At 40.4% G+C, this 18923-nt stretch overlaps 1 protein-coding gene across 1 annotated transcript in view; it reads left to right on the top strand.

The window, feature by feature from the left end:
- Positions 1-18923, top strand: part of tdrd15 (tudor domain containing 15) — a 36293-nt gene continuing 17370 nt past the window's right edge. The window contains exons 1-3 of the mRNA XM_042095286.1: positions 1-107; positions 572-660; positions 1192-1234. The gene's annotated coding sequence lies outside the window, so the exon portion shown is untranslated. The remainder of the gene's footprint in view (positions 108-571; positions 661-1191; positions 1235-18923) is intronic.

Here is an 18923-nt window from a genome sequence, read left to right as displayed (position 1 = left end):
ATGTGAAAATCTATTGCTCATTAACTCCACCCACCTAACTCAAATTCAACTTGTGCATGCTTTTCTATCAGTGTGGCATCTTCTGTGACTGGAATTCCTTCGAAGAGGTATCTATGTGTTGTCTTTTGGATAAACCTTAACTTCAGACAAAATGTGTATTCTCAGTTTGTTCTGCTCATGAGTTAAGAGTAGCCCGCAGTTGAGCTTGCAACTTTTAACGAGCACATGTGCCTTTACATTTGCTAGCAAGCTAGTAACATTAACTAATGCAAAACAGTGTTGGTAACTTATTTTCTGTAAGTTAATGGCAGTGAAACGAATGCTAAACTCGTTTTACTTGTACTTGAGAATGGCATATTTTAAACCGTTCACTCACTACTCCACTGTGTTCGGCATTATCTAACGTTAGCCTTAACATTAAGCTAGTTTAGTGTAAATGGCTAACGTTAGCATATATCACGTGCACCACACAGGTTTGATGCTAACATTGCAGCTAGCACTGTCATACCTCTGTAATGAGAACATAATGATTGTGATAAGTGATAATGTATTATTTTATGTCTGTTTTTAGCCTTAATTGAGAATGGGATTGGGAAGAGTTGATTTGCTCTGTATCCAGCACGTGTGCATCTCAATGTCACCAGGTCAGGTGACAGACATGTGAGTAAAGGTTAATGTTAATATCAGCAACTTCAGTTTAACCAGAGAATGTCTAATAGGAGACGGGCTCTGGTTTAACGTTAGCAGTCAGGTCAGATTAGTTACATTGTCATGTGCGTTTTGTTGGAGAGTCCGTTGAGGCTAGGCTAAAATGTTAACGTTACAAAAGGCGTATTCGCAAGGATGTGTATTGTTCGTCTGACATAGTGATATTATGTTGGATATTTCAATTAACAGCCAGATGCTATTGTAAAATACCTGGGTGGTCTGACATTACAGCTATCCCACGTTTGAATATCACAGGCTGACAAGAGGATTTCGTAACTAAAGTGAGCAGCCATTGCGAGTTTTTCATGCCACGTGATATTGTGCCCAACATTATATTTGCAAAGAAGCAGCAATTAGGGTCCTGTCTTCCCTAAAACTCAACCAGTCATCTCAGTCAGTTGTTAGTCATATGCAGCATATTTGAGGAACTTTAATCCTGCGATGATTGACCAAACTAATTGCATGCAAATGCGTTTTTTTTAGATGACGTGCGTTGGTGATTGATACCCAATTTGACTCACGAAAGGTAATGACAGTGCAATTAAAGTCTATCATGTTTTATCCAACATTCACAGTTAAGAACAAAATGATTCATTCCCCCTGGCAAATATTGATTTTAAATGTTTATTTTCTCTTGACCAGTATGTTTGTTCTGACTGGAAGTTACACTGCCACATACCAAACTGTTGTAAGACAATGTGGTGAAAAATGACCAAAAATTGTCATTATTCATACCCTTTTTAAATAATCAATGCAAACATCGTTATTTGCATTCACAGCTCTCAAAATGGTTCTTATCATACCTACCAAGCCTCTCCATGTGTCCACAATGATTCTAGACCGCACCTGTTTAGCAGCAATCTGGGCTTTGAACCAGGAACGATTCTTTGCCATCACTCTGGCCTTGTGCTGACTTTTTTTTAACAGATTGAGGTCTGGACTCTGGCTAGGCGACTCTAAAATGTTGATATTGTTCTCTGTTAACCATTTCTTGCCTTGTTTGGCTGTATGTTTTGGATCATTGTGTGGTTTAATGGTCCAATTCACCTTATTCTGCGCGCAAACATGGGGGGCGCTAGCTTTGCCCACATTGTCTCCGAACTTCCGATTGAGCAGTAGCATCCATTGCGATACATTGAGATAGCAGAGCTCTATCGAGATGACTGGCACCATATGTTATAGGTCATCCTAAAGTTAGGGACGTTTATTTAGGATTTTGGTGACTTAAGACATTTATGTTATACACCTTTCCTATCTGAAGTTAGGAAAACACTGACTTTGGAGCGGCTGTTCTGTAATGACTTTCTAAACTAGTTACCATAGATACCAAACAGATAAGGATTTGCGAGTTTCTCCATACGATACAGCGGCCACTGCCGCATATCGTCTACCCACTCCGTAGAGGTGAATAGCCTTGGGTAGCGAAGTACAATATTGCAATCTGACGTCCTGATGCCATTTGTCATTTTCCTCCTAAGTTAGCCTCTCCATCCTCTTCTGCCGTGTTATCCCATTGAAGCTAACTAGACGTAGCTAGCCGACCGGAAGTTTAAAGACAAAGTGGAAGACAAGACATTTTTAAAAAATGGGCGGGGCTGAATAAGGTGAATTGGGGTAGGTCTCTCGGCAGACTGCCTGATCTTTTTTGCCAAAAATCTTAATGTAGCCTTTTGTTTTAGTGTTACCATTTTTGAGAAGGTCACCAGGTCCCATTGTCTGAGAAACACCCAAAACTAATACATTTGTATAGCTTTTCTGCACTGTGGGTATGGCAGAGTCCTGCACGGGTCCGATTTTGTAAATCTGCACCCGCTTGTACCCGCTGTCATTGAAACTGCATCTGATCCGTTTTCCGACAGCAGCACTAATTCAAATCTGCACCCGACCCGCTTAAAATAGAACTGACACCCGACCCGCACCCGAAATAAAATCAGTTTAGCCTGCCACATTTTAGACACACTTACAAAAATGTTTATTGCCAGGTCATACAGAAGTTATCACACGACCATTAACACAATGACAACAGCCTAAGCTGTCAAAAGAGCTAGGCTACCCTATAGGCTATATGAAGAACATGGCTACCAAAACACTGAGTGATAACATTTTAGGCTACCAACCAGCCTGTGCATTAGGCTACTTAACTATAGCCTACAATTAGATTAGATCCTGTTTGTGGTGTGGTGTTTTAAATTGCTGTGTAAAAAAAGCACATCGTTCACTGTTGACTGTTTCAGCTGACTCCTCCGCTCCTGGATAACGTATCCAGCACAAGAGAAGTCTTGCTCACTTGCAGCGCTGGATGCAGGGATGGCGAGGATAGACCTCGCAATCTGGGCAATATTAAGGAAAAGGCGAGCATGATCTTGCCACCATGACAAAACGTCAAAAGGGTCATCTTTTGGCGTTTTGTGATCGATGTAAGCAGCCACTTCGTCCTGGTATTGCAGGGCCTCGTTACTGGAATCTTCTATGTCTGATAAAGTCCGCCGACACTCGAACTCGCTTCTCCGGTGGGGGGCGGTGGCACTGCTGTTCAGGACTTCCACGCTTATCCTTGAGGTCTATGATAAATGTTGCAGTGCAAAATAACGTTATATATTGTATAGGCAGGTGTAGGTAACGCTAAGTTTGGCTATGTCTAATAATGGAACCTAGGCTGTGTAGCCTACTTTGCATTAACACTGACCTTTCACAAGGCGCCGCAACTCGCTGTGCACGCTTGTCACTTCACTACTGTCAGCAAGTGGCTTCAAACTTTTCAGTTTAGGATGCAGGAACATTGCAAGTCTATGTAAAAGATGAATGTCGAACTTGTCCTGGAGAATACTGAGGCATTTCTCCTTCAGTGAGGAAATGGTCATGCTATCATTTGAAGAAGCTTGCAAGTGGCGTCTGATGCGCTCATACCAAACAATGGTTAGATGGAGCGTTGGGGTTTTCGATGCCTCTAAAGCTTTAGTGGCTTCCTTAAATCGCTCCAGGAATGCAACAAAGTCGGAGAGAACCTCTTCATCCAAGTTTGTGAGGCGGTCAACTTCCCCTTGCTCTTCCAGAAGTGTGCGGATGTCTTTATATTGACTGCTGATAGACTCTAGCATTGTATGTAGGGAATTCCACCGAGTCTCTACAGAGTTTTTAAGAGTCTTTTTCAGGCTCGGTTGGTCTGCTTGCAATAGGTCACCAGTGACTTGGCCGACTCAATCATAGCTGCTACTTCTTCTCCATACGTATCCTCCTGGGATGGTTTGAATGTAGTGTACAGGATAGTGTTGAAAATATGGGCAGCACAGCTCAATCTGGTCACTGTACGCAGGGCCGTAACTATATTTGCACCCCTGTCTGTTACGTAGACCAGTTTGGAGTAGAATTCATCAATGGCAAATTTACGCAATACGCTGACGATGGCTGGTTCAATGTTGTCAGCCGTTTTACGCAGTGAACTGTCCCACTCAGGTACAGAGCACTCGTTCAATCAGCTCCCACTTATTGTTTATTTAGTGCAGAGTAACACAAAGGTAGCCGCAACTGCATTTTAAGTTCTGGGATTATTTTTTGGTGAATCTCATCTGCATATTTATTAACTCCACGAGAAACCGTAGTAGGGTCAGGCAGTAGTTGTTTAGCATCCACACGACCAGCTCGAGCACCAACATCTATCAACCCTTGTGCTAATGCAAAAAAAACCTCTCCGTGTACTGCCTCAAAGAGTCTAATATCATTGCATACAAAGTTCACAGACAGTCTGGTTATGGTGTCCTTATCATCTCTATGAGGCACCTTAAGTTCTGTTCCCTTTGAAAAATACTGTTCGATAGAACTGCTTGGTTTGCTACCACAGTTGTCTGCGTGTTTCCTTGGCGATGAAGTTCCACATTTTCGGCTATCGAACCCAAAAACCTAAAGGCAGGTTTTGCATGCAGCGAAGCCTTTCACAATATTATTTTCTAGGGATGCACGATATATCGGCGGCCGATATATTATTAGCCGATAAGTGAAAAAATGAAAATATTATTATCGGTCCGATAACAGAATTCTGGCCGATAATTTGCGCCGATATTTTTCAAAGTCCTAGGCCTACATAAGGTCCGTCTGGCTACACTGAGCTACTTGAGCTTGGTTGGTTATATTTTTTCCTCAATATAATGTCAGCGGTGTGAATGTATTTCACCACTTTAACAAAATCTGTGGATATGCGTTCATTTGGGAATCTGTGCATCTCAAAATCCTCTCGTGAATGATCCGCCATTTAACCTTAACAGAGCGGAGCTCAGCCCTATCTAGAGCCGTCTTGTGCTGGTGTGTTTGCACTTTACCGCGCTGGTCGGAGAAACAAATAAACAAACTCGTTAGTGGGACGAGTACATAAGTAGGCCTAGTTCTAAGTTGTGTTTTAGTATTATATTTGCATTACTTTAACTTGGGTTTTGTATTATTACCTAGAAATATGCTAACCATTCGTGCTTCAGTTCCAGACAGGTCATCATAATAAGTTATTAAAACCTTCGGGGCTAACTCCTTTCATTTCTGCTGCAGCAGTTTGTGCGCAACAGAGTAGACGGACATAAGATACAGTCTGAGGAGTTGCAGCTTTATTCAGTTACCCGCAGTTGAAACTAAACCTAAGTTTCCCTCACAAACTCTGATTTGGTCGCTATACTGTAGCTTATTCCAAGCTGAGCCGTTTATGAGCGTTTAGTCCTAAATCAAAACGATTCAAACTCTCTAGCCACTCACTCGCAATTCACTGACGTCAGGTTCACTTAAAAGAGCCACACATACTGTAGGGCTAGGCTACTGTTATGTTGTTGACTGCCGTACTATTGAGGACTATTATGAGTTCTGTCCATCATTTGGTGGTAGGTAAAATTACTGCAATAAAATTATGCTTATTAAATGCTTTCCCCAAATCACTTTTCACAATTTTTTTTCAAGAGTAATATTATCGGTTATCGTATCGGTATCGGCCACAACAAACCAATAAATATCGGTTATCGTTATCGGCCCTAAAATACCATATCGATGCATCTCTATTATTTTCCTCATTTGAGATGACTCCAAATTTCTCCCACACACTGGACTTGATTTTTGACGAGGTATTGTCGACAACTTTACAATCTCCACTAGCTATTCTTTTCTTTAACTCCTCAGGATCCATCTCGACGACTGCCGGCAGATCGCGGGGTTGTGATTTTTTAAAAGTGAAAGTAGGCCTAGAGAGTTCTGGGAAGGCGCAGGCATAAATAAACTGATATGGATTTTAAATTATTTTATCAACTTGAAATACAGACATGTTCTTGTGGATGTGTTAAAATATGCATAGGCCTATATTTTTACGTTTGAACGTGACTGTTTTAAAACCGTCTTTAGACCCGTGTTTCCCCCTTGTCCGACCCGACCTGCACCCGTATCCGGCACAGTTGGATATTTTTCACCCGTTCTAACAAAATTTGCAGGTCACCCGTCGCGGGTACCCAAACTCGTGCAGGACAGGAGCAGTTGAAATTTTCACCCCATCCCAAAATGGACCATTTGGTCATCATGCATGCTGATCATGGATCACACTTCTCCAAACATGCACAACACAGCTTAACCTTTATAAGGGCACACCTGGAGAAAGAATTTAGCTTTCGCTGGCATTTTTTTGACCCAGGGACGTGGCCTGAGTTTGCCATAAAAAAAAGAAGCATTAAACCCCAATGACACCATGTCCATTTTAAGTGTGGGGGTGAGAAAATTATTATTTTGGGATGTTTTCCAACCAGTGGGACCTGAGGGGTATTCCTTCAATCTCGCTAAAGGCCAAACCTCGCTTATTTCAATAACACTCGCTAATTTTATTGAGTTCCGTTCCATCAGTGTTGTTTATGTGAATCCCAGCTTGGTAACTATGGGAATTTATGCCACAGAACTAACCTGGGGCTCGTTTCTAGAAAACGTTGTTGGCTAACTTGCATTGCAACCTTGGTAGTTTGCTCCATCGTTCTTGGATTTGGTGTTTCTAGAAAGGGTAGTTCGAACTCTCAATCGCAAGCAAGGAGGCAAAGTTTGGTTGTTTGAACTACTGCCTTTGGGCAGTCGCACTTGTGTCGTTCCTTGGTAGTTCCAGTTGGTGTCCGGAGTGCCAAAATCCAACTGCCTAACCAAAAATTACGAAGTGGATGTTTATCTCATGACTCAATGATTATAAGTATATGTATATATACTCTTTTGATCCTGTGAGGGATCAATTGGTCTCTGCATTAATCCCAATCCGTGAATTAGTGAAACACACTCAGCACACAGTGAACACACAGTGAGGTAAAGCACACACTAATCCCGGCGCAGTGAGCTGCCTGCAATAACAGCGGGGAGCTCGGGGAGCAGTGAGGGGTTAGGTGCCTTGCTCAAGGGCACTTTAGCCGTACCTACTGGTCGGGGTCCGAACCAGCAAACCTCTGGTTCCAAGTCCGAAGCGCTAACCAGTAGGCCACGGCTGCCCAATTGATCTATCCTGTACCTTAATTATAGTGCATGAAAATGCACTGTTCTGTTATCCGAAGTCTTCTTCTTCTTCTTCTTCTTCTTCTTCTTATTCTTCCCACCAAATTTCTGCGTCTACTTCAGCTTTAACCGTTTAACGTAGAAACTTCGTTCAAACTTTGTAACGTAGGTCTTGAAAAGGACACGTGGGGAATGTATTTTTCACTTTTGTAAACTTTGTACTTTTTTAGATATTAATAAAAAACAAGCTTATTTTTCCCCATAGACTTTGTATTAGCACTATGACATCACAATGGACTAATTAACTTGATTTGCACCTGTATCAACTTCCAGCTGCTCACTACTAGGACCCATCAAAGGGCCAGTTAAACTGATTGCACCTGTATCAACTGCTTTCTACTTAACTAGGCCAACTCTCTCTGTGTCTCTCCATTCTACAAGGATATAAGGCACATTCCATCCAACTTTCTATCCATTCATCCTCTTCAAACCATTCACTCATCCACCCATTAAACTATACATCAACATCCATTAAACAATCTGCCTATCAACATCCATTTAACTTTCTGTCTATCAACATCCATTACACTATCTACATTCAACTTTTAAACTATATACTCTGTCTCAGGCTTTAAGCATACAATCTGGCTCTCTTAAGACTATTTCCTCTGCCCACAACTGTTTTAAAATACATGTCCTCACTACAATAATTCACTATTAAATAATTTAACTATTTAAACTACTCAACTATTTAACTGTTCAGCCATTTCAACTGTCAGTTGTTATCAACTATGACTCCTGCCAACTGTTTCCCAATAAAAGTTTGTTTGGCATTTTATGTTAATATACAGTATGTTTATATTTTCATGCACTGGTAATTTCCTCGAAATTACATTTTCTAGTTTTCATTAAGAGACTGTCTCCCCTACCGGGCTCATTCTTGCTATTTTGTTAATTTGAGTATTGACTTGCTTTTTGATAAGATAGTATTATAATCTTCAGACTCTTAAAATCAGCACAGTGATAAATGGTGTAGTGGCTAAAGCAGGTGACTTATTGTCTCAGCGTTGTAGGTTCGATTTTCTTATGAAGTGAGATTGTCCTCTTGCTTCTCGCTACCTGCAGGTGAACTAGTGTGACACGTGGATTCAATTGTTTTTGACTGATGTCATGTACCTATTGGTCTCTCGATATAGAGTAACTATATGCATGAATATTTATGGTCAAAACCTATTGTCTCGTAGGCCTACTCTTACTCAGAAGTGAAAAGGAGAGATAGAATGCGAACTTCGGTGGAGTGCGCAAAGCGCTGCCGTTAAGCCACGAGATAGTGAACAAAATTTGCTATACCTTCAAATTCGCGCAGGCTATATATTTTTTTCCAACATACCGGTAGATATTTAACACAAATAATGACTCATTGGTTGGCTTAAGTTAACTGTTTTATATGCTTGCAATAGGTTTAGGTTTTTGCTGATGGCAATGACAATGCCAGCATCAATCACTTGGTCTAAATTAGAATTTAATGTCGACATAGGCCGTAGTAAAAAATTCTAGGGGGTGGGGTAAAACGCCAATCAGTCGGAAAACGAGTCCAAAAAGATGGTTCCGTCAACCTGTGCTTTCATCACCTGTAGCCTACAACTTCAAAAATAGAAGTAGAAACTTTTTTTCCAACAGTGTCACCAAGCATGGATTTACATATTCACTAGCTCCAAATAATTAATGGAAATTATGCGACTTCAAATGTTTTGACTGGATGTGTGTGGTTCTAGGAATCTTGCTACTCTGTGTCATTTGCGTTCTGTGATGGTGTAACGCGTAGTGAGACGGCATAGTAAAGGAATCTTTCGTGTGTGTGCAGGTTTGCTTCCCACATAAAGCATTTAGGCTACACAGCTTATCATGATCAAGGCATTTTTAGTTATACTCTTTAATGAAAGACATGTCCTAGTAGTATTGATAAAGTGTCATGCACATTTGGTAGCCTGTTCAGTGACAGTAAATAGGCTATGCCAGTGGGCTACATTATATCTGATGCAAGCCAAATGTAGGCCTATAATTCTGTAGCCTGTACAGGCTGCTAATAATTAAAACCGCTTCATGTGTCGACGACTGTTCATGAATGTCAAATAAACTGTGTGCTACACAGATTAAATGACAAATTGAAAGCCATTGCATTTCAGATAATTATATTTCACTAATTATAGTATATAATTATATTTATACTTTGGCAGAACTATGAGACTTATGGGAGACATTTATTTTATGACCACCTCTAGACAATAATTTGGAGTTAGTTACCCTTAGGCTATGTCTATAATTTTGAATAGCCTGTGCCAAAGTTGTTTTTTGAGTTAATAGCCTACTATTTATTCATTCACTCATTTTGTTCAAGACTGAAGACAATGAAACTTGCCATTCATTTCAAACCATGATCATTGTTGTTTAAATGTATGCTTACATTATTGGTATTTTCCAATTTATGTAGTCCTAGGCTGTCTAGACTATCTAATTTTTTTCTGTCTCTGTTCAATTTGATGGATTTCGATGATTTCGTGTTTGCCGCTTGTAAATCGAACAGAAATCCTCTAGTATTGCCTTCATGGTACGACATATATCCTCTTTTCGTCAATCTACTGTTTTGGTCTACTTTTCTACCTTGTGCATGAGCCGAGATGAAGCTTACCTAAACCTCGCTTGAATAAACGAGGCCAAGATGCCGCTAACTTGAGTTAATGGAACGGCTTCAGCCCCAAGTGAAAGTCTACGCTAGTTCAAGCCAGGCTAAGCGCTGCCTTCATTAGCGAGGTTGACGCCTCAGGTGACCTCAAAGTAAATGATAACACTAAAGCAAGGGGCACATTAAGATTCTGGGGGAACCGATCAGGCTGTCTGCTGAGACCTGCCCCAATAGGCGGCATTGGACCACCGTAAACTGCAACCTCATCTCTCAGTCCCAGCTAGAGGTGGGTCGGTCGCGAACGAATGAGTTATCGAATTAGCCAATGAGGGGCATGAAAGCATAGCAACCGTTTCCATGAAAAAAAACAAATGGGCTAATGAGACTAGTGGGAGAGCATACGATAAAAAATAACGATAATGGTTTACATTAACAAGTCCATTTTGCATTTCAATATTGCCATTTATATTTAAATATCTGTGTAATGGTAAATGCATGCTGTCTTTGTATTTTCTGTGTCATGCCAGGTTAATAAATGTCTCTTCAATCTGTCTCGTTCGTTCGTTTGTTCTCACGCCAAGACCCCCCACCTGTTTCACTTCGGTCTGTCGTTCTCGTTAAGTCAGTCACTCGTTCATTTTTAAAAAAGAAATTAGCTGATCTAGCCGTAGTCTACTCTATTTACCTTCAATATGTCGATTTAATGTCAAGGTGAATGAACACATTAGCTACTGCTGTTTTGTCTAAAAGTACACATGAAGTTGCAGCTCGTTTTGCACAAACGAGAAGCTAAGAACCTGCATTCCATGATTCACCGCTGAACTACGTTGTACCCGAAATGCGACTGAACGAACGAACTAACTATTCAGAACGAATCATCTTGGCGAACTGAACGACGCAAACTGTTTCATGAGAACGAACGATAAAATCCATCTCTAGCCCCATCTAGATAACTGCACACATCTAGGAAACTATGAGAGACAGTAATGTCCGCTAGTTGGTAAATATCAGCAACCAAAGTCTGAGGTATAATCAAAGACGTCAATGCTACCGACCATTCACTTTTCTTCTTTCTTGTCAAGTATGTAGCCATAGCCTTTCCACAGCAGTGACGCCCTTGTTCAGGAGAAGACTGCAACCAGTGATGTGACCACTATGCGCGAGTATAAATGGTTTTGCCACTTTGTGAGGTCACAACTGGTGCGCACAGTGACCAATGCGTTGAGTATAACAGTATAATGGTACGTTCAGACTAAGCGTCTTTTTCGCAGCTGCCAGCGTCCGTTTTACGTTATAATCTTATTGAGTAGACGTGTTTTCAAAAGAGTCGTCGGCTTCTTTTAAAACGCGACTGCAACCGTCTTTTTCTTCAGCTCAGAAGTTGAGAAATATTCAACTTCTAGCGGAAAAACACGCATGCATCATGCTGTCTTTTTTACAGCTGACCAATCACAAGCGGATAACCGAGACCTTTGGTTTCCCATGACAACAAGTAAAAAATGGAGAAGGTGACCGAGAACACCGGTCGAGAGACTTGTGTCTGAGCATAGGGAATTGTTTGACATGACTTCACAAGTTTACCATAACATACCAAAAGCAATAGCCAACCCCAATTTTTCCTTCCACGATATTTTGTACAGTGTTTCCCCTAGAAATTTTTCCAGCAGCGGTGCTATTACTTGGCGGGGGGGGGGGGGGGGGGGGGGTTGTTGCGCATTTTTTTTTTTTTTTTTATATCATACCTTCGTGTTTCTTTTGTGGACATTTTCAGCTTTCTTTTACATTATTGGTTAAAAATGATAGAAGAAAAATTAAATGGCACAACCATTTAATGACCATTAATAATTAAAAGATTATTTACAATTTATTTAAATTTGTCTTAATGGCAAAGGCCACACCCAATCTGCGAGCACTTAATTTTTCTGGGCTTTGAATTGAATTGAATTGTGGGGGGGCCATTAATGCTGACACGCATGCACGTAGCCAGATGCTCTCCTTGTAGTCTAATTCTCAGTCCCAAAACAACAAACCCACGTATAAAAAAAGTAAATACTCACTTTTCTTCTACATCACTTCCACAGTTACCATACAACTCACTCACAATTAACTCGAAAAAGACCTAGGCTACTTGATTGAAGTGCGACCGTTCGTCTCACCGTCAAGAGAACGCTGAAGTTATGAGAACATGTCTTTCTGATAAGAGAATATAGGCTCCTATATGTCTAATGCCGTAAACGTAGAAAAGGTCTGTTTGTGATAGCCTATTATAGCTAAGTGGACAGAATTTAGGCTATACGTATATGCCAACATATGCTCATATTTCCTTTAACTATCAGACAGTTTAAACAGGCCTAGACTGTGTTCGCCTAGCTTTCCCATGCAAACATTACATATAGCCCTACGCTAACGTTACAAGTCTAGGCTACAATTAACGTTAAGACCATACACCTTGTAGCACATTGGTTTACTCTATTGCATTACTTACGTTTTAATCATTTGTCGTTGAATGTTGATGGAGGCTCATCTTTGGGAAATCAGCTCTCTGGATAAAATTGTCAGCCGGAGCAAGAGTTCTCAGAGTTGACGACACGGGGGGTAAATCCAATCAGCAGAAAGAACCGCATCACAACAGTAGGCTAAATCGCAACAAACTTTTTTTCCCCCCCATGTTAAATTCATTTCGGTAATCATGAATTGGTTTCTTTTATTTGATGTAGGCTAGGAGAGGAGGATGCATGTTTCACATTAGTGTCAATGTGTCAAAGCAGGCTTTGGATCAGAGGAATTGCTCAAGCTTAACATATGGCATAGGCTACAAGCGAATTCACGGCATACAAACAGCTTCGTGATGAAATATAACTAATATCATTTTTTATTGTCACCAGGCCTATAAGTAGACTATTTATTGTGTAACCTACAAGTGAACGATGACACCATAGGCTACACTGTGGCGGAGCAAGACCCCATCAGTCGGATAGCTAAACAATGTAACCGTGTTCAGAACATAGGCTAGCCATATGGGCTGCAGACTTGTCTTTGGGCTTGTAATCACCTGACACATCATGCCGCATATATGTCCTGAATAATGAGAGGCTAAGTGCGGATTTGATGCACTTAACTTACTCAAGACTTTCAGAAAACAATTTCGAGATGACGTTGGCCATTGTGCATTTACAGTGTGTTAAGTGAATCTCGTGATATTATGTTGCAGCGGCGCTGAAAATCCAGCGGCGGCGCTGCGCCGCTGTTAAATACATTGTAGGGGAAACACTGTTGTATTAACACGTAACGTTACTCACTTTGCCTATCGCAAAAAAACGCTTCCGGCTGCTTTTTGGAACAAGAATGCTGGCAGATTTTTTTTTTTTCAAACTAAAAAAGTGGTCTGTATAACTTCTTTTGTCAGAAAAAGACGCTTAGTCTGAACGTACCCTAAGGCTTTTTAGGCTATCAGCTAGTTCAAAAGTTTGACTTCTTAATGAAGATATATAGGGGTCTTCATGTCTCGACTGATGTTGAAGTTGATGTTGCATATGAACAACTAGAAAATGTAATTTTGAGGAAATTTACAGTGCATGAAAATGCAAAACATATATTAACATAAATGCAAAATAAACTTTTATTTGGAAACAGTTTTGGGCAGAGGAAACAGTTTGGCGGCAGTCATAGTAGATGACAACTGGCAGTTGAAATGGCTGAACAGTTAAATAGTTGAGTAGTTTAAATAGTTAAATTATTTAATAGTGAATTATTGTAGTGAGGACATTTATTTTGAAACAGTTATGGCCAGAGGAAATAGTTGAACAGGATCTGTAGTTTTATGAGTCAGATTGTATGCCTGAGACAGAGTATACAGGTGCTGGTCATATAATTAGAATATCATCAAAAAGTTGACTTATGTCAGTAATTCCATTCAAAAAGTGAAACTTGTATAATGTATACATTCATTCCACACAGACTGATATATTTCAAGTGTTTTATTTCTTTTAATTTTGCTGATTATAACTGACAACTAATGAAAACCCCAAATTCAGTATCTCAGAAAATTAGAATATTGTGAAAAGGTTCAATATTGAAGACACTGGTGCCACACTAATCAGCTAATTAACTCAAAACACCTGCAAAGAGAATTGAATGGATGTTGATAGGCAGGTTGTTTAATGTATGTTGATAGATAGTTTATTGGGTGAATGGTTTGAAGAGGATAAATGGATAGAAAGTTGGATGGAATGTGCCTTATATCTTTGTAGAATGGAGAGACACAGAGAGAGTTGGCCTAGTTGAGCAGAAAGCAGTTGATACAGGTGCAATCAGTTTAACTGGCTCTTTGATGGGACCTAGTTGAGCAGCTGGTCGTTGATACAGGTGCAAATCAATTTAATTAGCCCATTGTGATGTCATAGTGCCAATGCAAAGTCTATAGGGGAAAATTGTTTTTTGTTAATATCTCAAAGTATAAAGTTTACAAAAGTGAAAAATACATTGCTCAAGTGTCCTTTTCAAGACCTATGTTACAAAGTTTGAACAAAGTTTCTACCAGAGAGGGTTCAAGCGGAGCGAGAGGTGCAAACGTTCGACAATTTCCGCGTTCGATTATTGCAAGGGAGGGGGGAAATCCCTCTTTATGCAGACCAGAGTAAGCCCTCGCTGCACTAATGTCAATGGAGAATAAATTGGCCATTATGTCTTTATGGATTTGTTGAGGGTTTTTTGGGAAATGTTGTCATAATCTAGTGTTTGGGATCATTTCAAGCCTAATAGTGTATATAGTTTTAGTGTTTTGGATTTGTTCACATGACTAATTAAATTATTCATATCATGTCCTAAAGAATGATTAATTGGTATCATACATGATTATAGACAATAATATTGTGAACGCAATTATGGTTATCTGTTCTGATTGCTTATTATGAGAGAAAGTTTATTTAGTGACGTAAGGTGACACTCCCACTTATGCAGACCGGAACTGTCCCATTTTGCTCCCATAGTATCATAGTACCATACTATCAAGGATGCTAGTAATCAAGGATCTTTGTTTCTACGTTAAACGGTTGATGCTGAATTAGATGCAGACATTTTGGTTAGGAGAAGAAGAAGAAGAAGACTTTGGATAACAGAACAGTGCATTTTCATTCACTGTAATAATATATATTCATAGAAGCAACAAGGTCGCCAAGACATCATATTTTTGTTTTCATGCTAACACGACATGTAGCCTACTGTGGGCAGTGCTTCGACTTGGCCAGCTTCACTCTCGGTCCGCGCGTGAGATCACGTGACTTTAATTTCTATTTTCCCAGTGAGACTCTGCAACAACCCAAACAACCGGTAGATGGCTCAAGTGAGCAGGGTGTCTCATAAAAAGAAATGGAGCCTGGAAAACCCTACACAGACTTTACTACAGACTTTAGCAGACTGGTTTAGAAATAATTTAATAGCCAGAAATATGCCTGCCCTGCCCTAATAATGAAATATTTGGTTAACTGCGAGTGAATCCCGTTTGCAGCCGTAGAAGAAACGCAGGACAAATTAAACATTCTGGTTTTCTCCGAGTGCAACGATGATAGACATCATTTGGACAAAATATAGAGCATATTAACCTCCGTTGCTCAGCCAAATGCCTTCCTGTTACGTCCTGTTATCACAGAGTTACATGATTTTTGATGGTCACAAGTTTACTTCATTAGCGGTTTATTTTTTTTGATTATTAAAGAGTGTTTTTCATTTAAAGGTTTGACTTTGTGCTTATTCAGTAGAGCATTTAGTGCTCTTCCCAATCCCAGACATTCACATTGCTTGTTTGTTTGTAATGGATGCAACCGCAAGATAGGCTACGCGTTTGACGGCAATGAGTTGTTAACAGACATGAACCAAGACATATAGCCCAGCAGCAATCTAGGGACTGTTCATTATTTATTGAAGGGGCCACCGGAGGAATTTTGAGTGCTTCAGTCAAAAGTTGCATGACCCTCCCTTGCCTGCTAGAAATTGTTCAATGACCCTCCGACAGAATTGTTAAAAAAGACATGACCCTCCCCTGCCAATTGTGGCTGTCTTCCGCCCACGCTGCTTTGCGCCACAGCCACACACTGTGATAACGTTCTTAAATCAATCTTTCCCGTGAGCTTGCATGCTACCAATCCTTCCTTTTCAAATGTGTTGTGCCTGTTTGCACAATTTCACAAATAATCATATGTGATTAATAATAGGCTATGACAAATAATCCCTGTGCACGGGGACCGAAACAATGCATGCCAACTTTTTCCGTGTTTCTCACATATTTTAACTTTCCCCCCCCGTCTTGCCGTTTTAATGTTTTCCCGTAGAATATCCCATATTTTAATACTCTCATAACAGCCCTGCATCGGGCCTGTCTCGTGTGTTGCCCTGTTGCTACCCCTTGCCCTTCCAACGAAACAGATGTCTTCAAATCATCGTTTTCCTTGCTTGAAGGCGAACTTAGAGTGATGTTAACCTAGTTTAACGGCGTGATTGTCGTGAGAGCACGATTCATTGGCGCTTGCATGTTCGGCCTTATGTCTACGTGCGCACCTGAGGCTACTCGGCTACTAGAGAAAGAATTTCCCTGTTTGTATGTTCACTCCAAGTTGGCCTACCATAACTTACCAACTCTGCATTGTAGACCCTAACTGGCTATTTATATTTTTCTGTGAAATAAGCAAATGTATTTGTTCAACTTTATGAAGCAGAATTACGCACTAGGCTACTTGGAACATAACACATTTGACAAAGGACAGATGTATGTTATAGTGACAAAATATTAACTTGTTTTCCCCATGCATTTATTCTAGGCTACTGTCAGTGACTGCCGTGAGAGAAGCGGGTTCTGTGTTTCGTTCATGTCAGTGACTGACGCGAGAGAAGCGGGGTCTGTGTTGCGTTGCGTTAATTTATTTTCAATTGGGCATGCCGTGCCGTGTCGTCCACAGCTAAGTTCTGACAAAGCCGAATTTACTCCTTTTGAAACAATGAGTGCGCGCGTTTGTATGGTTATATTGCTTGACAGGGGGATCCCAAGCAGCTTTCAGCCATAAGGCTACTTTGAGAACATTTCCTAATTCACCCGACACTAATATTCAAAATGTTGAAAACTATTTCGGCATAGCCTATTAACTGACCACCCGATTCACGTTGACTGGGGGGCAGGGGGGCCATCAGACATTTGTGCCCAGTTAATCCGGCCCTGCCCCCAACAAATCACACCTTCCCACCAGCTGTGACGGCTTAAAAGAAGTCAAGAGAACTCCTAACTCACAGACCTATTCACAAACCGGTTTTGTGGCATTTCGCCTGTTTTGAAATCCTATGCGGCTACAGGAGCTTCCAATCGTGAGGAAGCAATTTTGCATTGTAGGCATAACTAACATGCAATAACGCCACCAACAACAACCAAAACTAGGCTACTCATTGTCAACATGTAAATTAAATGTAACATTATTGTGAATCAAATTAAAATGTTCTCTTTTGCAAACGTAGGCATAGGCATAGTAACAGATTAATTTAATAATGTTACAAAGAACTACATCAATCCGTATGTTTCATTAGGCTACTAGGCTATTTGTTTTGCCTTACTCTTGATTCATTTAGGCTAGGCCTTTTTATTCAGTTATTCATCATCTTCTGTCCTTGTGTAGCGCACGCATTCTCAGACCTGTCACCTGCCACTCATCGTAAGGGAGGTGTTTGGAATCATTGCCGCGTTACAATCATCAGCCAATCCGGTGGTTACTTCAGTCAAGCTCGAGCATGAGTAATAACGTCATCCATGGCAACGAAGACTCACTCTTAGACTGTTAGTCAAAGATTCTAGAGCGCTCAGCTCGAGAATCTGTTCAGGAGTTGTCATTTTCCCTTACTAAGAGTAGCCTAGGTCTGAAAGGCTTTGTGAATAACTTAATAAGAGAAACTCCTATAACTAAAATCTTTTATTGCTATTTAGGCGTAGCCTACTCCTAGTGGTAAGATAAAAGGCTTTGTGAATACGGCCCCTGGTGTCTAACCCAATGCATAGCCCATTTACACAAAATAATGGTCGAATATTAGGCTACTGATTCTTATTTAAGAACATGCAGAGCACCAAAAACATCTTGCTCGTAAAAAATCATCATACCACACATTGTGGCGGGTCTGTTAAGTCTGTTACTTACTGTAGGCTGGGCAAACCACAGGCCTTTATTTTGGGCAAGCCTGCATCCGAGGCAGGCCTTCTGTTGAAGAATTTTATATAAAGCCTGCGCTAACAGTAATCCTCCCACCCCCGATACCACAGCTGTGGATAGTGTGGAATGGAAGTAATAACACAATCCAATGTGTATCTCAATTGTCCCCAGCTGACCACCTCACACATTTCTCTACATTTTGCAACGACCTTACATGACACAATGCCATAAAATGCCAGTGTTTAGGACACCGAATAATGTTTGTAATGATTAGGGTTGCAAAGGGGCGGAAAATTTCCTGTAAATTTCCGGAAACTTACCGGAAACTTTCTATGGGAAGTTAAGATGGGGAATTTTGGGAATATTCCAAATTGGAAACTTTCATGGAATTAAAGGAAATTATGGGAATTTACGGGAATTAACTGGGAATTTTTGGTAATTCATACTGTTTCATATACAAACATTAATATTTTGTTTCGTAATAAGCAATATGATTTGTTTGTTCGTATTTTCGCTTAGCTTAGCATACAAAGCTAGCTACCATGCTAGCGGGAATCCCATTCTCTACCTATAGTTTACTAGCGTGCTAAGCTAGCAACACTGAAACCACTGAACTGCCCAAGATAAACCACGCCACTCAACAACAAAATCCGATTGGTTGGAACATTAACTGACTATCAGTTTGTTCAGTTAAAATCCCAGAAAATGGTAGAAAAAACATTTAAAAAATATAATGACACAACATGCCACCCTAACCAAACCTTATAGATCATTTAAGTTATATTTAAGTTGTCAAGCTTAATCAGACAGATTAATCATCCCATTACAGTTTATGCAAAATGATGTACACCCATTTGAATGAGGACAAAAGT

This window comes from Alosa sapidissima, chromosome 6 (assembly GCF_018492685.1).
Source record: "Alosa sapidissima isolate fAloSap1 chromosome 6, fAloSap1.pri, whole genome shotgun sequence".
NCBI lineage: Eukaryota > Metazoa > Chordata > Actinopteri > Clupeiformes > Clupeidae > Alosa > Alosa sapidissima.
This window is presented reverse-complemented; position numbering and strand designations above follow the sequence as displayed.